At 40.3% G+C, this 14,732-nt stretch overlaps 1 protein-coding gene across 1 annotated transcript in view; it reads right to left on the bottom strand.

Moving 5' to 3' along the window:
* The window catches only part of LOC140226759 (uncharacterized), a 56,126-nt gene extending 42,982 nt beyond the window's left edge, over positions 1 to 13,144 (bottom strand). Inside the window, exon 1 of the mRNA XM_072307189.1 lies at positions 13,035 to 13,144. The gene's annotated coding sequence lies outside the window, so the exon portion shown is untranslated. The remainder of the gene's footprint in view (positions 1 to 13,034) is intronic.
* Between the last annotated feature and the right edge of the window lie 1,588 nt (positions 13,145 to 14,732).

Raw genomic sequence — 14,732 nt, forward strand, 5'->3', positions numbered from 1 at the left:
ACCTTTGACCATTTGACCTTTGACCTTTTGGCAAGAAACTTCCCACAGAATCTATATTGGGTAATACATGCATACATCAAGCTAAAAAAAAAAAAACAACCCAAAAACCTTCAGGCATTGCATAAATATAAGGAAAGTAGTGATATTTTGAGGAGTTGACCTTGACCTTTGACCCCCTGACCTTTCAACCATGACCCCCAACTTCCCTAGATAATCACTGCCCATTGGAACAAGCATATATACTAAGTTCCATGAAGATACCTTGAACCATTTGCGAGATATGGAGAAAAACATGAAATTTAAATTTTTTTTCACAAAATAACCTGTGACCTTTGACCATTGACCCTGTGACCCTAAAATCCACACAAAGTATTATCCCCCAAGGATATACCCTCATACCAAGTTTGATGTAAAACCACCACACGGTTCTTCAGATATCGACAAAAACAAAACGGGACGGACGGACGTACGGACGGACGGACGACCCGAAAACATAATGCCTCCGGCCACTTCGTTGGCGGAGGCATAAAAAAAAATTGGTCACGAAGCAAGGCCAGCGTCGCACACACAAACAGACCCTGTTAAATTTACTTTTTCATGTATAAAGACGGAACAAGCGAGGGCACCATCACCAAAAACAATAGGTGTCTTCGTTTTTCCATAACACACCTTCATGCCAAATTTGAAGATGATCTAAAAAGAACTGCAGCCAGTAGAGTGCTCACAAGAAAATCTCTGCGGCGGACGCGGCGCAACGAGGCCAAATCCATAGTATCCTCCGAACTCTGTTCGGGGGATACAATGAGTGGATGACCTATATGTCAACACTCAGCATACTTTCACACCCCATGATAGCATACTATGCAAATGATATGCAAATGAGTCCATTATGCCCATTGCATATGGATATGAAAGATTGAAAATACTGAAAAATGTGAAATACATACACTTTGTATGACTACGTTCCTCTTTAACTGGAACATTTTCTCTGTGAGTGCAGCTATAATTGTCATCTACAGAAACATTCAAATCCAAACTTCAAAACGTTACCTATTCCTCTCACACTAAGGACTATAATAAGCCAGTTCGTAGTTCCACTTTGCGCATGAGCAGAAAAAGGTCATTTGTACCAAGAGACAAGTTGGTTTTTAAATTCACTGAGATAAGCATCTGTCATACAATGATTATTCATGCAATCCTTGTAAATGTTGCTTGCCAGTACATCCACCTGACAGCAAACCTGGTATTTGGCAATATGAATAAAACAGTTTTTCAATGCATTCAATGCAAAACAATGAAATGGATGCTTCCCCGACGGCTGATTGATGGACCATTCTGGTCACCTGGTCTATGCAAGTTCATTCATTGTTTGAACACGAATTTCATGAATTATTACGTCGGGCAAGTTTACCGGTACCCATAATGTCTCTTTGAAAACGATTGAAGTGCCTAACCAACTGAGAAAAAAGAAAGGTCATTTGTACCAACGTGCCCATGAGCTAATTACGAACTGGCTTATTGCAGTCTATAATGTTCGGAACAATTATATTCTTTATCTGGTATGTGTTTGTTGTTGTTTGCAATTTTCTTCTCTGTTGTCATGTTTGAACATGTGCTAAAATATCTATCTTTTCAGTCATGAAGCGCCATGAGCACTTAAAAGCGGACCTGTGCGCTATACAAGTAGCCACTATTATCATTATTATTATCATTGCTACTTCTACTACTATTACTACTACTACTACTAATAATAATAATAATAATAATAATAATAATACTAATACTAATTGAACTCTGCAATACATCTTGTAAAGCTATGTCTGCTGATTCTTTAAAGATAATAAAAAGTTTTGGTACCTCAGAAGTTTCCCTGAATTTCCTTGTCTTAGTTTGTGTTTCAGGTACCTTTCATATAACTAACACTGTGAGACTTACTCGCCCAAAAGTGCTCTCTTGTCTTAGTAATCATGCAATTAACTGCGACCAGCAGCCCCATACGCATAGCGTAATCGGGCTTCGCATTGTAGCATTCAGGATCATGACAGATTTAGTATCGCGGGTACATGTCAAGTTAAAATCCCAAAATTTCTTCAATTTGAAGACTTACCAATTAAGTTGAAGTATTGAAAACAGGCTTAGAGCAACGTTTGGTTCTGCCAATAGTCCCTTTCTGTTCGAATTGACGACTGAATGTGACTCGGTCGAGAGGACCTTGGGAGAACTACGTACACTGAATACTACAGCCAGTGCATGAGAACAAATCACATGCATGCACACAGATTTCAAATCCATGAACGGATAAGATGTTTGTGTGCGCATGCGCTGGCCGTAGTATTCAGTGTATGTAGCTCTCCCAAGGTCCTCTCGACTGAGTCACATTCAGTCATCAATTCGAACAGAAAGGGACTATTGGCAGAACCAAACGTTGTCCGTAGCCTGTTTTCAATACTTCATCTTAGTTGGTAAGTCTTCAAATTGAAGAAATTTTTGGATTTTAAACTGACTGTTACCCGCGATACTAATTCTTTCATGATCCTGAATGCTACAATGCGAAGCCCCATTACGCTATGCGTATGGGGCTGCCGGTCGCTGTTAGCTATGCGTATGGGGCTGCATGGTGCTGGTCGCAGTCAGTGGTTTCGTACAATACACATACATTGTACTAAAATTTTCGCCGCGGTACCACGACGGCTCTGGTACGAAACCATTATTGCATGATTACTAAGACATGAGAGCACTTTGGGGCGAGTAATTCTCACAGACAACGTACTTTAACCTGAAACACAAACCAAAACAAGGAAATTAAGGGAAACTTTTGAGGTACCAAAACTTTTTATTATCTTTTACTCCTTTACATGTATCAGTGTTTTTTTGTGAGTGAATATATGCTACTGTCATACATTGTATAGTACATGTGTGAATAATGTGCACAGCTATTAATATTTACCAGGTACCATATTTTTTCCTTTCATTGATTTCACATTTTTCACGGAGGAAGACATTCAAAACTACAGAAGCACTCTGAGAGCGCAGACCTCCGCCAAGCATGCAGCTCATTTCCACCACTGATCTTATTCTTCCATAGAAGTGATTTCCACCCATACATACTTATAGCACTGTGTGCTGAAAGTCGCCCAATTTCCCAATATAGAAGCCTTTGTTACGTCATAAACCCTCAGCTGCACGGCGCGCCTCGCCCTAGCAGAAACTAGAGCATGCACTAGTGCGCACAGTTATGCAAACCTCAAATACGCGCAGCCTGAACTCCCAAGTTCATTGACCCTACCTGCCAAAATATCAAAAATCCTTCATAAATTCCTCCAAAATACTCAGATCACTACCAAAATTTGATCATCTGTTACTTGTATCAATCTAAACCTTTCCTGCAAGTTTCATCCAAATTCGTTACCTACTTTTTGAGTTATTTTGCACACAGACAAACTAACTAACAAACAAACAAACAAACAAACAAACCAACGGTAACGAAAACATAACCTTCCCCCTGGGCGGAGGTAATAACACAGTAACAGCAGATTTGTGACAGAAAAAAATCTACTTTATCTGCAGATTATCCTATCATTGTTTTGATAGCAGAAATTCTAAAGAATTTTATAGGGATGGGGTTTTAGGTGGTATGGAATTGTTAAATGGTATTGTTAAATTCAAGTATCAGAATGGCTAATCACTTTCGACATCCAGCTGAATCCCTGCTTGGAAAACTGCTTGGCACACTCTCTTATTGCCACAAACTAGCATTAGACTAACATGAAAACATATTAGTGGGACTGTAAGGACAGCAGCAATTCTGCTTAACCCACCACCTAGGCTTCAGGTTCTGTACCCATTCACATGGGTGAACCAACATTTAAGAATTTTTAGCTGGCAGAAATGTATCAATACATTGCTTTGAAAGTGATTGCTATACAGAATCAGAGTGTATAATGTGAGTTTTGTCCTGGCAGCTCATATTACAGGATTTAACAGTAGTTGAATTCATGTTCATGGAATACAGCAGTGAACACAGAAATGTACACATGCACGTTACATGATCAGGAGTTGATATTTTCACATGTTGTTAGATTTGCGAATAGTACCCAGATCGGAGAATTCCCACAAATAACCCCAGGAAAACAGGTACGGTATGAAGTCTCATTAATAAAGATTGTCTTTGATGCATTTGAGGTGACAAAAAATGATGTCAAGTATCAAAACTAAATGCAATCGCAGGGCTGCACACTAACCCATTTTTTCTGCCGGTCCAACCTGTCTCTGTCGGACCGGTAAATGCCCCGTTTTACCAGTTTTTACCGGTCCGAACAGAAAATTTACTGGTCAACAACGACAACCTGAAAAAACATTAAATGACTTGCAAACTCATTTTCTTGTTTTTTTTTTATGGACGTCCCCCCCCCCCCCCCCATGTACATTCTACAGATTAATATTTTTTGGAAAACTTGCATTATATATTGCACAAGAAATTTTTGAAAAATTTGAAAAAATAGAATATTTGTTTGTGAATTACAGTGTAAAATGATAATGAACAAATTCAGATTGTGTCAAATGCGTTTGTGACTTTTTCTAAACATCGGCGCACGAACTTGCTGCGTAACCTGCTCTTGGTGGTCAGTTGGATTGCGACGATTTAATGAATTATTTTAGCTGTGATATTTTCTGATGCACGTGCTACAAGGGGTTCTTTATTTTTCTCCCGATAATCTATTCACATTTGTGCATGCGTTCTTGAAAGGTACACGACATGCAGGGCCGAATTCGCAATCCTTTTTTGCGCCCATTTCCACATCAAATATTAGCGGGTTTGTGACAATTTCATAAATTACTTCGGCTGTAATATTTTCTGATGCACGCGCCAAAAGGGGTTGAAAATGCGTCCTTTATTTTTTCCCGATAAACTCTTCAAATTTCGTAAGTGCGTTCTTAAAAGATGCAACACATGGCCGAATTCATGATACCTTTTGCGCCTATTTCTACCCCAAATATCAGCGGGATTGTGACGATTTCATAAATTACTTCAGCTGTAATCTTTTATGATGCACGCGCCAAAAGGGGTTGAAAATGTGTCCTTTATTTTTTCCCGAGAAACTCTTCGAATTTCATAAGTGCGTTCTTAAAAGGTGTTTCACACGGCCGAATTCATGATACTTTTTGCGTCTATTTCTACCTCAAATGTCAGCGGCATTGTGGCGATTTCATGAATTACTTCGGATGTAACTTTTTGTGATGCTCGCACCGGCTAGAATGGTTGATAATGTGTCCTTTATTTTTCTCCCATAATCTCTTCGCATTCCGTACATGCGTTCTTTAAAGGTACACGACACGGCCGAACTCACGATCCTTTTTGCGCCTATTTCTACCTCAAATATTAGCGGGATTGCGATGATTTTATGAATTACTTCGGCTGTAATCTTTTATGATACACGCGCCAAAAGGGGTTGAAAATGTGTCCTTTATTTTTCCCCGATAAACTCTTCGCATTTCGTAAATACGTTCTTAAAAGATATACGACACGGCCAAAAATCATGATTCTTTTTGCGCCTATTGTTTCCTCAAACTTCAAAGGGATTGCGATGATTTCATGAATTATCATTCGGCTGTAATCTTTATGATGCACGGGCCAAAAGGGGTTGAAAATGTGTTCTGTATTTTTCTCCCAATAATCTCTTCGCATTTGGTACATGCGAATTGGACACGGCCGAATTCACGATCCTATAAAGGGAAGGTAAACCCAAAAAGCAATGTGGATTGAGTGAAAGCAGCAACATTAGTAGACCACATCAGTGAAAGTTTGAGGAAAATCGGACAATCGATGCAAAAGTTATGAATTTTTAAAGTTTTGGTGTTGAAACCGCTGGATGAGGAGACTACTAGAGGATATGACGTATGAGTGGACAACAATACAAAGAAAATATAAAGGAAATTCAACAAAAATTCACTTTTCTAGAATTATGAAAGAGCAATGGACCAACCTCTTTCAGAAAGCAGGGGGAATAATTGCTACCCCTAACATATGTCAATATCAAGTTGATGGAATTTGTAATTTTCATGAAAAATTGATTTTTGTAGAATTTTCTTTATATTTTCTTGGTATTGTTGTCCACTCATACGTCATAACCTCTAGTAGTCTCCTCGTCCAGCGGTTCCAACACCAAAACTTTAAAAATTCATAACTTTTGCATCAATTGTCCGATTTTCTTCAAACTTTCACTGATGTGTTCTACTAATGTTGCTGCTTTCACTCAATCCACATTGCTCTTGGGGTTTATCTTCCCTTTAAGCGCCTATTTCTACATCAAAATAATATCAGCCGAATTGTGGCGATTTCATGAATTACTTCGGATGTAATCTTTTGTGATGCACGCACCAGCTATACTGGTTGAAAATGCGTTCTTTATGAACATTTTCTCCCCATAATCTCTTCGCATTCCGTACATGCGTTCTTTAAAGGTATACGACACGGCCGAATTCACGATCCTTTTGGCGCCTATTTCTACATCAAATATCAGCGGGATTGCGATGATTTCATGTATGACTTCGGATGTAATCTTTTATGATACACGCGCCAAAAGGGGTTGAAAATGTGTCCTTTATTTTTCCCCGATAAACTCTTCGCATTTCGTAAATGCGTTCTTAAAAGATACACGACACGGCCAAAAATCATGATTCTTTTGCGCCTATCGTTTCCTCAAACTTTAACGGGATTGCGATGATTTTATGAATTATTATTCGGCTGTAATCTTTATGATGCACGGGCCAAACAGGGTTGAAAATGTGCCCTGTATTTTTCACCCAATAATCACTTCGCATTGCGTACATGCCTATCTACGTCACGGCCGAATTCACGATCCTTTTAGCGCCTATTTCTACATCAAATATCAGCGGGATTGCGATATGTCATTAATTATTTCGTCTGTAATCTTTTGTGATACATGCACCAGAAGAGTTGAAAATGCGTTCTTTATTTTTCTACAGATAATTTCTTTGCATCTGTGCATGCGTTTTCAAAATTATACACTGCATGCAGGGCCAAATTTGAGATTCTCTTTGTGCTTATTATTGTTATCTCAAATTCCAAGGGGATTGCGAATTTTCATGAATTACTATTCGGCTGTAATCTACATGATGCAAACGCCAATAGGGGTGAAAAATGTGTCCTTTATATTTCTCCCGCTAATCTTTTCCCATTTCGTACGTGCGTTCTTAAAAGGTATACGTCACGGCCGAATTCACGATCCTTTTTGCGCCTATTTCTACCTCAAATATCAGCGGGATTGTGGCGATTTCATGAATTACTTCAGATGTAATCTTTTGTAATGCACGCACCAGAAGGGTAAAAATGTGTTTTTTATTTTTCTCCCGATAATCTTGTCGCATTTGTGCATGCGTGTTTGATAACCAACACGGCATGCAAGACTGATTTCAAGATCCTTTTTGCGGCCGTTATTTCCTCAAATTTCAATGGGATTGCGTTGATTTCATGAATTGTTATTCGGCTGTAATCTTTTATGATGTACTCACCAAATGTGTCCTTTATTTTTTTCTCTCCTCTATAATCTCTTCGCATTTCGTACATACGCTTTTGAAAGATACGACGCGGCCGGTCGAATTCATGATCCTTTTTGGGACGATTTCTACCTCAAATATGTAAGCGGGACTGCGATGATTTTATGATTTTTTTCTCCCTAGTATTATTTCTTCGCAATACCGATGTGTTGGCTCAGTGAGTAGAGCGGCTGCCCTCACAATCGGGAGGTTGTGGGTTCAAACCCCGGCCGCGTCATACCAAAAGACGTTAAAAGATGGGAGTTGCTGCTGCCTTGTTTGCCGTTCAACAGTTGAAAAGGTTAGAGCAACGTCGATCTGGCGCTGCTCAGTGGCTGCCGGGCCCACGATCAATTGGGCAAAATGAATTTCCATTCTTGGACAATAAAATTTGGAGTTTATATCCAAAACAATTATTATTATTATTATTATTTTGTGCATGCGTTCTTAAAAAGTACACGGAAGGGTCGATTTCGTGATCCTTTTTGCACCTATCTTCATTATGAGACCATTCTGAACGAATGAAAATATTCATCTGTGAAATGACTGTGTAAAATGAAAATAAACGCAATCAGATCGATTTACTGTATCGTTGAATATCGAATGTCTTTTTACTTTTTCTAAAAATCAACACAAGTAAATTAGTTCTAACATAACTGCCACGCTGCTGCGAAGCCGGGATCGGATTGATCTTGCTTTAAAAAATCATGAGCAAAATGACTCAGAAATGCGTGAGCTTCTATCAATGCTTCTTGTCTGGCATGACCGCCGATCGCAAGCAAACGAAAAGCAGTTACACTGTTCTATACATGCTTTGCATGTATTGCATTGCATGGCAGTGCGTGAACAGCGCCAAATGCGCAAGCGAGCGCGAATAACTGGTTGACTGCTAGTGCTCAAAACTAATATGTTTACTGTACAAATTGCACCGGTAGACATAAATGAAAACTTGCGTAAAGCCCCCGTCACACTAGAGTGGATCGAGCCAACGAATGCCTAGCGGATCTGAAAATTTGGAGATACGCTCACATCCGTTGCTCGTCGTTCGTGACCTGCTTGACGTTCGTTGTATCCGCTAGCTGTTCGCAAAGATTCGCAGAGATCCGCCGGAGCCAAACTTTGATTTTGGACATGCCCAAAATCTTGAGCGGATGACGAACGGAATGACAATCCGCTCTGTGTTCGCTTAGCATCCGCTGATCGAAAGTTTTGGTCGCTCTGCGTTCGTTTCTTATTCGTCCTCCATTCGTCCAACTTCGCCCAGCAAGTCTGCACAGCAACACACGTTAATTAAACGTACTAGGGAAATAATAGATATTCATAGCCCACATAATACACGTGCGTAGTAATAATGATAATGATAGTAATAATAGTAAGAAGAAAAAGGTCTTATTTACCCAGGGTAGCCTCTTCAGTGTTGCCACTGCTCTGCCAGAGGGCCCTGCTATTATTAGTACCCTAGCGTTGCCAAGTACCCATTTATACACCTGGGTCGAGAAGGATATCGTGGGTAAAAAATCTTGTCCAAGGATGTCAGCACTGGGTGGTATTCGAACCCGAGTCCTCGGTTCGGGAGTCGGGAGTCTTATCCATTATGCCACAGCCCCCTACATGACATTTCATTATACGTATTCTGGCATTAAGTAATAAATGGTAGATGATAACCGCACTTGCAGTGCTTGTATCGAGAACATTATTCTAGACCGCTGTTATAAAAGTCAACCTGTAGTAAATGGGAATCTCTACATGGAAATTTGGTATTGTGAAAGTTCGACACCAGTTGGAGGCACCAGACGCAATGGAGAATGTTGGACTACCAACATTATGCGTCAACGTGATCATCAGAAGGAAGTGCACTTTAATAGGGGAATCTTGAGGACTGTCGAGGATAGTGACATCACGAGTACTTGGTGGTGACTTCTGCTTTCTTCTTTTTGGGGCCATTTTCACAGTCACAATATTACTTGACACCGTCACTGCTCAAAATGATTTGGTGAAGTGTGTGTCAGCCGAGATCCGTCACGTGATTGCTGCAGTATCGCTCTGCATAATTATGTTGGGCATTCGCAGCTCATTCGCTTTGTCCGCTCAGCATCCGTTGGATGGACTGTACGCATTCGCTTTCATTCGTTACTTTATCCGCTTGTAACACGGTTAGCATATGCTCATCATTCGTTAGGCGAACGTTCGAAAACCACATTTTGCTTGCGAATTTGAGCGTATCTGGACTTTGCCAAATTTTGCCCATCCACTACGCATTCGCTGATTTAAACGCTGTAGTGTGACGGGGCCTTAAAACTTGTTGAACAGTGCGATATCTTGCCTTCTGTTTCTTCCTGATCGGGGCTGCTCTTTTTCTTTCTACTGACCCCACCAATGCTTTTTTCTTACTGGTCATGTCGGACCGGTAACTTGTGGATTTCCTGAAAAGTTACCGGTCCCACAGTGACTTTTTCCAGTCTTTGACCGTCGGACCGGCGCCAGTGTGCAGCCCTGGCAATCGTAAAATTTGCTTTGTGTTTGCTCTGTGTTGTGGGCTGCTCAGGTGCAGCCCTGTTGCGATTTATACAGCGACTGGGCTGTGTATAGTTAGTGTACAGTTGACATATTTACATAATATGCACAGCCCTGTACAGTGTATTTACATAATATGTGTATGCACAGGCCTGTCACATCATTATCACAGCAAGTCATGACTGTGTATAGTTAGTGTACAGTGTATTTACATAATATGCACAGCCCTGTACAGTGTAATGCACAGGCCTGTCACATCATTATCACAGCAAGTCATGACTGGTACTCTTAGTGGTCTCAGTCTGGTGGCCCCTGGCTGAGCCCCCTGCCTTGGGCCAACACTTAGGCTCCTGGCCTCAGCCGGGCCCCTGGGCCCCTGGGCCACCTGGGCCACCTGGGCCCCTGGGCCCCCTGGGCCACTTCGCCTGGGCCCACTTGGGCTCTGGGCCCCTGGTTCCGGGCTAAGGCCCGTGGCCTTGGGTCCGGCCTTAGGCCCCGCCTTTGGCCCGGCTGTATTTTGTACATGGTCTATATGAAATCAGGCTTGTCTGTAACTGTATAATTACAAATAATTACAAATAATCACAAATGATCATCAGGTCCATACTACATACAACGGTCTGTATAGGACTATATGAATATATGAATATATGAATATATGAATATATGAATATATGAATATATGAATATATGAATATATGAATATATGAATATATGAATATATGAATATATACAATGTATGTGAATATTTATTGTGATCAGGCATTCTGTTAAAGGGACTGTACAGTACTGGTTGAGGTGGGGATTCATGTTTTGAACATTCCTAAGTGAGATAATGAAAAGCCTTTTATGAAATATGAAAGAGCATGTGATTTTAAGAAGGATTCAACGTTTATTTGATGAAAATTGGTTTTCAAATGGCTGAGATATCCAAAAAAGTGCTAATAATAAAAGGCGACATGCCACAACTTTATTAGGATCTCTTTGTTTCACCTTGTTTTTGGATATCTCAGCCATTTCAAAACCGATTTTCATCGAATAAACTTTTGATACCCCATAGAACTGCATGCTCTTTGACATCTCAAAGAGTGGTTTCTGAATATCTCGCAAAACGTTAAAAGCTAAATCCTCACCTCGACCAGAACTGTACACACCCTTTAAGGTGTCAAATCTGCGGTCATTCATAGCAAATTTTATGCATGTATAAATGGCATACATTCATGTGTACAGTATGCTACTTGATTGAACCAGCCAATGGAGAAAGATCACACCATTGAACAATACTTGAAAGACATGTACAGTTCAATGACTCAATGCTTGTTATTATGAACTCTGTAGAGGTATGCAGCCCTCTTCAGATGGAAAACATACAGAGCTTGCAAAACCATCAACAATTTATTGAGTTGGATTTGTGTGTGTGTGTGTGTGTGTGTGTTTTAGAGCTATTTGGCTTGTTTCCTTTGCATGCATCATCACAAATTCTTGAAGTCTGAATAAAGTGAAACCAAGACCTTCATATAGATGTGCTGCATTGTAAGGTGCTGGATCAGAGCACTACCATAAGATTGACACCATGGCGGGAATTGTGCTAACAGTGTACTATCCTTCCTGTGCATTTATGTAAAGTGTACCAATACCCTGAAAATCACATTTTAAACTAGAAATGTCGCTATGGCGACTGATGCCTCCGCCATAATGCATGATTCTCCCAATAGGTGTATAGTACAATGTCTTCACAATGTGTGATGACAGTTTCACATACTAATAACTGGCAAAATACTGATATGACAGGTTTGTCAGAAATGTATTGAATATTCACTTTCCTCAAACTGGGTTTGCTATAATTGTCAACTTCAACTTCACTCTCTCCATAAAATATGTCTGAAACTAGAAATGTCGCTATGGCGACTGATGCCTCCGCCATAATGCATGATTCTCCCAATAGGTGTATGGTACAATGTCTTCACAATGTGTTATGACAGTTTCACAAAACTGACAAAATATTGAAATGACAGGTTTGTCAGAAATATCTTGAATGTTCACTTTCCTTGAACTAGGTTTGCTATAATTGTCTAAGAGTGCAGGTACACACATTTGGGGAATTGAGGATTTTTACTTGACTTCTGACCGACCCTGTTATAAGTTTATGCATTGAGTACTTTTCAAGGTATGAAGAAAGAGTGTAAGTACAGTACATAATAGATTTTTTTTTTCATTTAAACCTGACCTTTGATCCTTAACCTTTGACCTCTGACCTTCTGGCTGGAAATTTCCCGGAGAATCTCCATTAGGTAATACAACATGTATATATTAAGTTTTAAAACTAATAATGCAAGCATTGAATATACACTAGTATATGAGGGAAACAGTATTAACGTACAATGTAGGTAGTCGGAGAGCTATAGAGGGCGCCTCTCCGACTACCTACGTTGTACGTTGTAGTATACGAGAGTGAATGCCATTCAAATAACACGCAGATGAGGAGTGAAGCAATAAGGACGTTTACAGACCTTATTTCAGCCACAGATTTCGGTGAGTTTTTGACGTAATTAAACAAAAAATCGCATACCGATTATTGAATGATTATCATAGATTACGATAATTCCTTGTATTTTAGTTTTCCACGATTAATAATAAAGATATTCATGAAGGAGTCGCACAACCACACTGAAAAATGACGTCTGCGAAGGAATAGAGCCAAGGACAAGGTGCAGCCGCTGTCGCAAAGCGACAGCGGCTGCGTGTAGCTAATCTGACTGATAAATTGTCTATTCTTCAATATCTGTATGCATCAAGAGTCTAATTCCTATCTCAAAGTTACCTAACATTATCGCGCATGTTTGGGACTGAGGTGTGCATGCCTGTCGACGCTGTATCGGCACTCACGCGTCTCACTTATTTCCTTGTTCATTTAGACAGCAGTTATAGAATTTAGATTGTCTAACTATTGTGTAGATACTTACGTAGCACAAAATATCCACAACGCACAAGTATCATCTGGTATCCACGATTACTAGAACTCCTTTTTCGCGTTGGTCATACCGGTCATCTACCTCGATCTCCGCCGTTGTTGAATCGCTAGCTCCGATCAATTCAAATACGTACTGTATTCGTGGCTTCGCTTCCTACGTTACGCCGCACTGCATTTGCACTACGTGGTATGCATAGTAGCTGCAGCTAGCTACTCGTTCGTGGTTACATCCGTAAACAACTTGTAAGAATGTGTGATCGATTACGTGTAAAAAAACAAAACAAAAAACATCGATCCTGAGCGAAAAGGGGGAGGGGTCTCGAGTTGCAAATAAATTTTTATGGGCTGCAATTTGGTACATTGGCCTATCTTATTACCGAAGCAGAAAGAAGGGGGGAGGGGGGGGGACTTGAAAAGAAATAGCGGAACAACAAGAAAAAAAAAAAAAAGATAGACGAAATGTAATGCCATGGGCAGGAAATTCAGAAAAAAATTTATGTTAGCCCTCTATAGCTACAAAATACTAAAGGCCCTGCTAAACTGTGAGTATTGATATACACCGTACAGTAGGGCCTGCCAATAATGCAAGTCCTGAATAACTTCATGTGGAAATTAACTAGAATTTAAGCATAGCCTTTATGACAACACACCTGCCAAATATATAAAACACATGAATAAATGGTAAATAAATCAAATAAAACATAAATTATCCTGTGATTAGGTGGAATTTCATCACACCTCGAATACTGCTGCTGCCTGCATGCAATATATCCGATCTCCAAATTTCAACAAAATCAATATGCTGGTGGCAAAAATGTCATTATAAAACAAAAAAAAAATGCTAACAATAAGAATGATGGCAAGTGTGTCACATTGTGAGTTTTGGTATCTATTGATGATCACAATAAAAAATGGGCCTTAATGCCAGCACTTCCCTTACGAAAAAGTCCTGTGGTACTCCTGTGGTAATTACCACAGGACGGTACCACAGGACAGTACCACAGGAAAGTACCACAGGACAGTACCACAGGACAGTACCACAGGACAGTACCACAGGAATTGTCCTGTGGTATTTTGGGACATACCACAGGACAGTACCACAGGAATTCCTGTGGTATTTTGGGACGTACCACAGGGCAGTACCACAGGGCAGTACCACAGGACCGGTACCACAGAACAGTACCACAGGACAGTACCACAGGAATTCCTGTGGTATTTTGGGACGTACCACAGGGCAGTACCACAGGAATTCCTGTGGTATTTTGGGACGTACCACAGGGCAGTACCACAGGACTAGTACCACAGAACAGTACCACAGGAACTGTCCTGTGGTATTTTGGGACAGTACCACAGGACAGTACCACAGGTCGATCATTACCACACAGCATTACCACAGGGCAGTACCACACAGCATTTCCATGGTACCACAGGAGAGTACCACACAGGATAGATCGAAAAAAAAAATCTGGGAGACTTCTAGCCACATTTCAAGGAATATTTCTGATAGGTTGAGTGATGGATTTTAGGACAAACATGGCCCTACTTAATAACCTGTCCTACTCCTAACATATAACCTCAAATGAGAGTCTAATGGCCAAGTGCCAATCTAGTCCTATAATAGATCTATATAGTCATATTCTATTCCTAGGTAGCCATCGACCCTCTCAGTACATATATATATGGCCGTCTA

The sequence above is a fragment of the Diadema setosum genome, chromosome 4, assembly GCF_964275005.1.
Source record: "Diadema setosum chromosome 4, eeDiaSeto1, whole genome shotgun sequence".
Classification (NCBI taxonomy): domain Eukaryota; kingdom Metazoa; phylum Echinodermata; class Echinoidea; order Diadematoida; family Diadematidae; genus Diadema; species Diadema setosum.